We start from the raw sequence: 9002 nt of genomic DNA on the forward strand, positions 1-9002 counted from the left end.
CAATTTTTCAGTCCCGGTCAGACTGGAGGTATTGGGCCCTCTTTATACCCCGGGATTGCAATAACACCAAGGCGGAGGTCTCGCCAAGGTAACATGCCCCCGGGGGGATCTACAAGGAGACAGTCAAAAGACGGTCAAAAATAGTCAAAGGATGGTAATCTCCTGGGTTCTTGGAAGTCAGTCACGCTACTAGCTATTTACCTGGCGCCACTTTTTTTTCTATAAAACTAGGACATGGACGTGTTCTAGGATAGTGACGATTTACATTTATTCATAATGAATGGCCCAAAACATGCGAATTGGAGCCAACAGGTGGTAAGATATTAATGGAACTAAAATTTAAAAACATCAAGTGTCTACTCTCTAGAATACTATGGGACACCAATGTGACGATTAACCCAAAAGATATAAATTTAAGTCATCCAGATGGTGGCATATTAGTAGAAAGTAACAAAAGATTGGTAAAATAACTACTTTTGAAACTACAAAAAAAAAAACAAACAACTTATAAGAGTATAATCTCTAGGTTACTTGAAGATAGTAAAGAGACGACTCTCTCGCTTACAAAGAGGACACTAAAGTTACGACTGTCTTCATTCTCGATTACATAGGGTACACTCGTGACGAATGACCCAAAACATATGAATTATAATCATCCAGGTGATTAACTATTAGTGGAAATTGACTCTTTGTCGAACTGCTGGGATTTAACCTCTTACTTTTTAATGTAAGCTTTTGCTGGGTATATTTTAAAATTAGAATTTTTTAATGAAATTTTTTATTGAGTTTCATAAACTAAAGTTTCTGCTTATATCAAAAATATATATTTATTGTCTTATTCATAAACATTTATCAAAGGTTTATAGAACGAATTTTGTATGAAAATTTGATTTATAAATCTTTGATAAAAGTTTATGAATACAAGATAAAAATCGATTTTTCCAGATTTTATATTAAAGATTATTTTACAGATTTCTCTTAAAGAGAAATCTGGAACAAATTTCAACAAATTGTCTTGAAAATTGCGACCTGTACTTTTACTGTACGTTTACATGGACACACGGACGGACATAGTTAAATAGTCTCAGAAAGTGATTCGGAGTCGATCGGTATACTTTAAGGTGGGTTTTGATGCGTTACAAATATCAGCACAAACGCATAATACCCTTCCCACTATAACGGTGTAGGATATAATTAGTTCGGGAATTTTTTAAATTTATTTGGGTTTTAAAAAGTATTGTTTTGGACAAATTATCTACACAGAAAAATAGTTTGGAAATTTTTTCCATAGTATATTGTATAGAGAAATGATAATTAATTTGGGAGAAGTTTTGTATAAAAATAAAGTTGAACAGAAATAAATATATATGAATAAAAAAATTGTGAAAACAAATTTTTACTAAGAAAATTAGTTTGCAGCAAAATTTTTAGATATTAAATTAGTTTGGAATTATATTCCTAAAAGAAATGTTATTTTATTATGCTCCCCAACAGTTATTTAATTAAAAAATAATATCTTCAATAATAGAGCTATTAATTATTCTTAATACTTTAAAAAATCCATTAAAAAAACAACGATAAAATTATTGTGTGTCAAATTCCAACATAATTCTTGAAAATCTCTATAAATTCTCCATAAAGTCATAGACACATAATTTATGTCCTAAAAACGATATTTGCAGCAAAATCTAAATTCAAATGTTATTAAAAAAGACACTAAATATAAAAAAACTTTTTTATACAACTACCAAAGGGATGTAGAATTATTTCTCATTTCAATAATAATGATAAGTAATAGGACCAGTAGTAATAATAATAATGATATTGAAATGAAGTACGATTTATATAGTGATGATGATGATGCTATAGCCGGAAGCGGATGTTGATTTGTTAGGCTCCCACTCCCATGGACGAGATGTTCTTTATATTCTGTTACCAACTATACTAAAATATTTGAAGTTGATTTTTTTTTTAGTTTCTGTTATTGTTGTTTTTGTTTTGTGTAGCTTTTGTTATGTTTCTGTTTTGTTTCTTTGGTGGTATGGCATGTGCCCTTACGTCTATCATTCGTTACGATGTCATTATCATTGTTTATAATATTTTTGGTGTGTGTTTGAGTGTATGGTATTTATATTTTTGGGCAACGCCAACATCGAAACAATCGTGCCTGTCATGCTGATACTAGTTGTAGTTTCTTAGTCGTGACGGTAGCATTATTTGTGACTGCTGCGACGGTGGTGGTAGTTGATGTTCTCATTTATTTGTGTTGTTGTGTTTTTGACATTTGCCACCCAGGCGCCACTAAGGATGTATGTTTTTTTCTGTCCTTTCCTCTAACAATTTTTCATTTTTTTCCTTTTATGTTTGTAAAAATTGTCCTGTTTGTGTGAGTTTGTGTATTTCAGCAAACAGGCTTGATTTCACTTCCCATTGCTTTCTGCTAGTTAATCTGAAAATAAATCTTTCTAACATTTTCAACATTTAGTCTTGATTAAGTAAGTGAAACCTTTTATATTTAGAAATACAGCAACAACAATAACAACAAAAAGTTCGATAAAAACTGCAAATAATATTAATATAAAGCTGTTTTTAGTTCAAGCTGCTTTAGATTTGTATCTTATCGTTATTCGCCGTTAACGTTCACTCATATTCACTTTATTTGATTTTCATTCATATATAGATTTTCCGCTGTTGTATTAGATGGTTGCTAACAAATGACGATGACGTTGCCCTAACATCAATTTGTTGCTTTTTTGTTGTTAATACACAGATATGTATATTGAGGGTATTTTATAAATAGAAAATATTAAAAATTAGCTTGCGAAAATATCTTATAACAATTTTTCCAAAAAATTTTCTTTATAAAAAATTAGTTAATTAGCTGCACATTTTAGTTGTACATACATAGCTTGGAAAAATTTTTTTGTACAGAAAGTTCGAGACAAAGTTTCTATATAGAAAGTTTGTTTATGACTTTCAATTTTTATACAGAATTTTGAACACATGTTCACTAGGACAATTCAATGGTATAACTTTGCTTCTGCTCTTAATATTAAGTGAATAAGAAGGTTACACCTAACCTTTTCTAGGGCTAATTATATTGGCTATTAGCCATTTCAATCCAGCTTATTTAGTAATAGTATGGACTACTGAATAGCGCCTTCCGTATAGCAACAGTCTAAGCTCTACATACCATCAATGTTTCCCCCGGGGGCATGTTACCTTGGTGAAGCCTGAAGAGGAGCCTAATACCTCTAGTCTGGCCGGGACTAAAAAATTGGTTAAAGTCTACTGTTTGGCTTATTCCTTGTATAGACTGAAAGAGGTCAGACCAGAGCATTGCATAATCTGGTTCTACGGGTGGCCAGTTGTCTGCAGGACTATGTGCTGGCAGGTCAGTTGGATGAGGTTTATTCAGGATCCACATAGTGGCTGTGGTTTAAACCCAAATTCGCAGGTATACAATTAATCAGTTCGTATAAATTGTATACGGTACGGGATGAAGGCCTCACCCAACCGTCTACCTATAATAAATGAGTCGTGTGTTTTACTCTTATGAATGTGTCGTATAAATGAGATGTGTGAGATGGTAGACCGATCTCAAGTCAACCCAGTGGATGAAAAAGACCACCATAAGATAAGGCCGTCAAGGCAGGTGCTCATGTTAAAACTCTCGACATTTATATCATCAATGTGGTTAAATCGACTGATAGCACGTTTTTTTATCTTTTTTGAGCAGCACCCAGGGGAAGACCTCTACTCTGATGGGGAATACATCTGCACGAAGTTTGTTTCACATACGAACAGTTCGGTTAAAGAATGAATTTTTCCTGTAATTTGTTGTGCGGTCCAATGGCCAATCGCGGGAATAGTAAATTGCTTGGTTGATGGTTTGATCTATATTTCGTGATAACTTTTCTGCTGTTTCGGTGCTTGCACACCTGGAATGAGCGTGTGACATTAATGAGATGTGTGCTGGGTTGAAAGATGATGGATGAAGGATATCATATATAAGTGATACCAATGAATATTCCTTCCTTGTTAAGGTATGTTCAGAGGAAACTCTGTTCATACAAGATTTACCATAGTGTGTTTCCTGTGAGTAAGAACAATGTCTTCTGCTTATTTGATGAATTCATACTACCGATTACGTCTCTTGGTGCTGTTGCCGACTCAACAGAAGTCATCATATCTGCGTGGTCAGGATTTCCTTTCTGGATTTCTTTTCATATAAATTGCCACCTTATTGTAAATTGCGTTTGTGGGTCGTCACAGAAGCTGACCCTGTATTTGGAAAAGATCACCGAGATTATTTTTGCCTGATATTCGATCAGTTGTGTAGTAATAAGATTTACTATGAGCGCCACGAACAATGTTTTAATAGTTTTTATCGCTGTAGTTGTCATGTATTCACTTACACCAGTGTGTCATAGGTCTCAATAGAGGTTAATAATGATGTGTTGCTCTTTCGGTTACCGGTATTTTAATACCCAGGAAACATACGTCATTGTTCTAAAGAATTTTTATATTTCTTGTGAGAATACAAAATACAACAGGCTAACATTAAACTCTTCGTTGAGACCTGCCTGAAAACGTTGTCAAGGCTTAATCGACAATAAATACGATATCGTCTCCATAGAAGGCAAATACTTTTTTCGTATTTTCACTATCCAATCATGGTGGGTCCATAAAACTGTTATATATATTGGAAAATATTATCAGTTTTAAAGGCTTTTTTGGGGAAAAATTTTATATTTTCCGAATTTTAATTCAAATATAATTCTTACAAACAAAATTCCCCCTCAAAGTAAATATTATTTAATATTAAAGCAGACACATTCAAACAATCATTCCAAACAAACGAACAAACATACGCACAAATACAACACACACGTTCAAACCTACATATGTTTGTTCCTTGTTTGCCATTATAGTTGTTAAACATAAATCATCTCGTATGGGTGTCAAATATCCTGCTGTGTTTTCAAACACATTAGTATTATGTTAAAGCCTCTAGTTTATACCCAAATAATGTTTTTTTTCTTTTTCCTAAAACATCATCAGTTGCGGTATGGTGCTGCGTTGGTGTTCCTCTACTTGTATTCAATTTAACACTACTGGTAGTACTTAAATTTTTCTTTTTTTGTCTAGCTTTAGCATTTTTTCATACTTAGTGTCTACAATAATTCAGTTATTTGCTACTGTTTATTATGTTTTGAGTATTAACCCGGTTTTGTATGATACGCAGGGTAAATGTGCGTGTGTGTTAGTTAATTTTTAATCCGTATGGGCATATACATACGTATTTTATTTCTATTTTATCTGACTTCTTACAGCGAATTGAGTACTAGTAGTTAATTAGCATTAGTAGACATTTTTAAATAGTATGTCTATATGCATAAATTAACATAAACGTTTTAAGTTTTTTTTATTTATTTATTTAGCTAAATTGAAGGTCAAAGACCTTCGTTTTTAGGCGTTTTATAAAGATAGGAGAAATATTTTCTATAAAAAGTAAATTTCTCAAATAATTTACATAAACAAATTTTATATAAAAATGTATTTTAGATTTTTTTTGTAAAAAAGAGAATTTTCCCGAAAATTTTCTATCAAAGTAGAATTATCTTGAAAATTTCCTTATGAGCATTTAAAAACAAATCTCTAGAAAAATTTCTTAAAAATTTTTTATAAAAAAATAATTTTCTCGAAAATTTCTACAAAAAGAAGGTAATTTTCTCAAAGAAAATTTTCTCAGAATAGACTTTTCTCGAAAAGTTTCAATCAAAAGTGAATTCTTTCGAAAAGTTTCTATAAGAAGAGTATTTTCTCCAAAAGTATCTATAAAAAAAGAATTTTCTCAAATTTTTTTTATAAAATGATATTTTTCTCGAATAGTTTCTAATAAAGAAAATTTTCGCATAATTTTTTTATAAAAAAAAAATAATTTTCTCCAAAAGTTTCTATAAAAAGATAATTTTATCGAAAACTCCCAATAAAAAGAGAATTTTTCGAAATCTTTTATTAAAAGAGAATTTTCTTGAATATTTCATTTTTTTGGAAAATTTTTTATAAAGAAGAGAATTTTTTCAAAAATTTTCTATTTAATGAGATTTTTTTAAAAAGCTTCCACCATACGTAAAGTCTTTCTTAAAGTTTCTATAAAATGAGCATTTTCTCAAAGAGTTTCTATAAAAAAAGAATTTCCTCAAAAGTTTTTTAATGATAATTTTCTCGAATAGTTTCTATTAAAGATAAATTTTTATAAAAAAATAATTTTCTCCAAAAGTTTCCGTAAAAAGATAATTTTTTCGAAAATTTTCTATAAGAAAAGAATCTACGAAAATTCCCACCATTTTTTATAAAAAGAGAACTTTTTTTGAAAACTTCCAATAAAAAGAGATTTTTTTTGAAATATTTTATTAAAAGAGAATTTTCTCGAATATATAATTTTTGGAACATTTTTTATAAAGGAGAGAATTTTTTCAAAGAATTTTTTGATTAATTCTTTCAAAAAGTTTCTATAAAATGAACATTTTCTATAAAAAAAATAATTTTCTCAAAAATTTTCTATAAAATGATAATTTTCTCCAATATTTTATATTAAAAAGAATTTTCGCATAATTTTTTATAAAAAATGAATTTTCTACTAAAGTTTCTATAAAAAAAATATTTTCCAAAATATTTTATAAAAAGAAAATTTTCTCCCAAATGTCTATAAAAAAGCATTTTCTTGATTTTTTTAGGAGAATTTTCTTGAAATATTTCTATCAGAAGAGAATTTTCTTGAAAATTTTACATCAGAAGTGAATTCATTTGCAAAGTTTCTATACAAAGAGTACTTGCTCAAAAAAAGTATGTAAAAGAAGAATTCTCTGGGAAATTTTCTATAAGAAGAGAATTTTTTCAAAAATAACTTTGAGAAAACTTTTTATAAAAATAAAATCTTTTCGAAAATGTTTAATAATAAGAAAATTTCTCGAAGATGTTCCTTAAACGGATAATTTTGTCGGAATTTTTTTTATAAAAAGAGAATTTTGATATAAAGGTAATTTTCTCCAAAAGTTTTTCTATAGAAAGTGAATGTTCTGGGAAATATTCTATAAAAAGAAAATTTCCTATAAAAAAACAATTTTCTCAAAAAGTTTTAATAAAAGATAATTTTTCCAAAATTGTCTATAAATAGTGAATTTTATCGAAAATTTCAAATAAAAAAGAAATTTGTCAAAAACATTGGATACAAAAAAATTTTGTTGAAAATTTTCTTTTAAAAATAAAATTTCTTAAAAAATTTCATGAAAAAAAGAAGGAGATTTTTTTTGGAAAATTTCACAATTATACAAAATAAAAATTATATATAGAAATGAACGTTTAATACAAAGATATTAGAATTGTGTTTATAAAAAATTTTCTATAGAATTAAATCAGTCGATAAATTTCTATAAAATAAAAATATCTAATAAATACAAAATTTCTTTATCAAAAGGAAAGTTTTTGAAAGTTGAAAAATTATCGATATTTTTGGCAAATAAAGGAAATATAACAAAAACTTTCTTCAACCAATATTTTAAATTTAACAATCTTAACTCAAATTTTGATTATTTCTTTAAAAAGGAATGAAATGTCCAATGAATGCCATTAATCTCATAAATATATTTCCAAAACAAAATTAAATCAGCATAAAAAATATGTTTATCAGTTAACTTAATAAACTAATTTACTTTATGTCAATTTTAATTAACAACCTCTTTAGTATTTCTCCTATATACTTCTATCTTTTTTTTTTTTTGCAAAACTTTTTCCCTTTAACATCAATCGATTTTAATGACTAAATGAAATCATCATTAAAATCTTCATAATTATGTATGTCCAAATGAATAAACTTATCTAAATAAGAACTTGTTTATCATTAAACGTTAGAAAATGTGTTTGTACTTAAAACCCAGTAAATATACCAACATTGTGCCAATTATGGCTAATTTCCGTTAGATGTGAAGTGCATGAATGAACATGTATGGATGTGCTTAGAGAAAAATAAATCCTACCTTTAAGCTAAAATCTGCAAAAAACCAGATATAAAAATTCAGCAGATTTATTTTACTTTTCAAAAAAAAAATACATATTCTTATCAAAAAATGAGGGAAAAAAGAAAGGCACACACACTCATTCACAAAAAAAAAAAAAATAAACAAAGTAAGCAAAACTTAATTCTATGAGACATACATACATATGTTTGTGCGAACCAACGAATAAATAGCACTAGACAGGCAAAGGCACAGTCAGTCAAACAAGCACACATACATATCTACTTTCATAAACTGACACACACTCACACATATGGCCAAACAAGGATATAAAGGACTGTGTGTGCGTTTTTTAAGCATCAGCAAAACAAAAATAGAATAAAGAACAAATATGAAATTCTATAATGCTTATGTTTTCCTCTATAACAAGAACCATAAAAAGAAAAAAATCGAAAAAATGAAAACAGGACAAAAGAACATCATTCTCGTATTTTGGAAAAAATATAGAAATCCTTTCACTTTGACATTAATCCCAAATAGCCGCTGAGAGGCAGACTTCAACAACAAAAGATGAACAACAAGAATTGACAGCACATTAGTACAAAAAATGAACAAAAACAACAACAAACTATAATAGCAGCAACAACCAAGGGTCCATATATTAAAGCAACAAATAGAACGGCAACACATACGAAAAGAATCGAAAAAGGTATATAAGAATATAGCACGATATTTTTTAAACTTTTCTGTATTTTATGACGTAATCCATACTATATAGAAAAGTTGTAGTGAATGCATGTAGGTTCGTCTGTATAAAGGCGACCTGCCTATTACTTAAACATATAATTTAGTCTAGTCTATGGTCTAGTCTATGTTTTAGTCTATAGTCTAGTCTATAGTCTAGTCTATAGTCTAGTCTATAGTCTAGTCTATAGTCTAGTCTATAGTCTAGTCTATAGTCTAGTCTATAGTCTAGTCTAT

The sequence above is a fragment of the Lucilia cuprina genome, chromosome 5 (assembly GCF_022045245.1).
Source record: "Lucilia cuprina isolate Lc7/37 chromosome 5, ASM2204524v1, whole genome shotgun sequence".
In the NCBI taxonomy this organism is placed as follows: domain Eukaryota; kingdom Metazoa; phylum Arthropoda; class Insecta; order Diptera; family Calliphoridae; genus Lucilia; species Lucilia cuprina.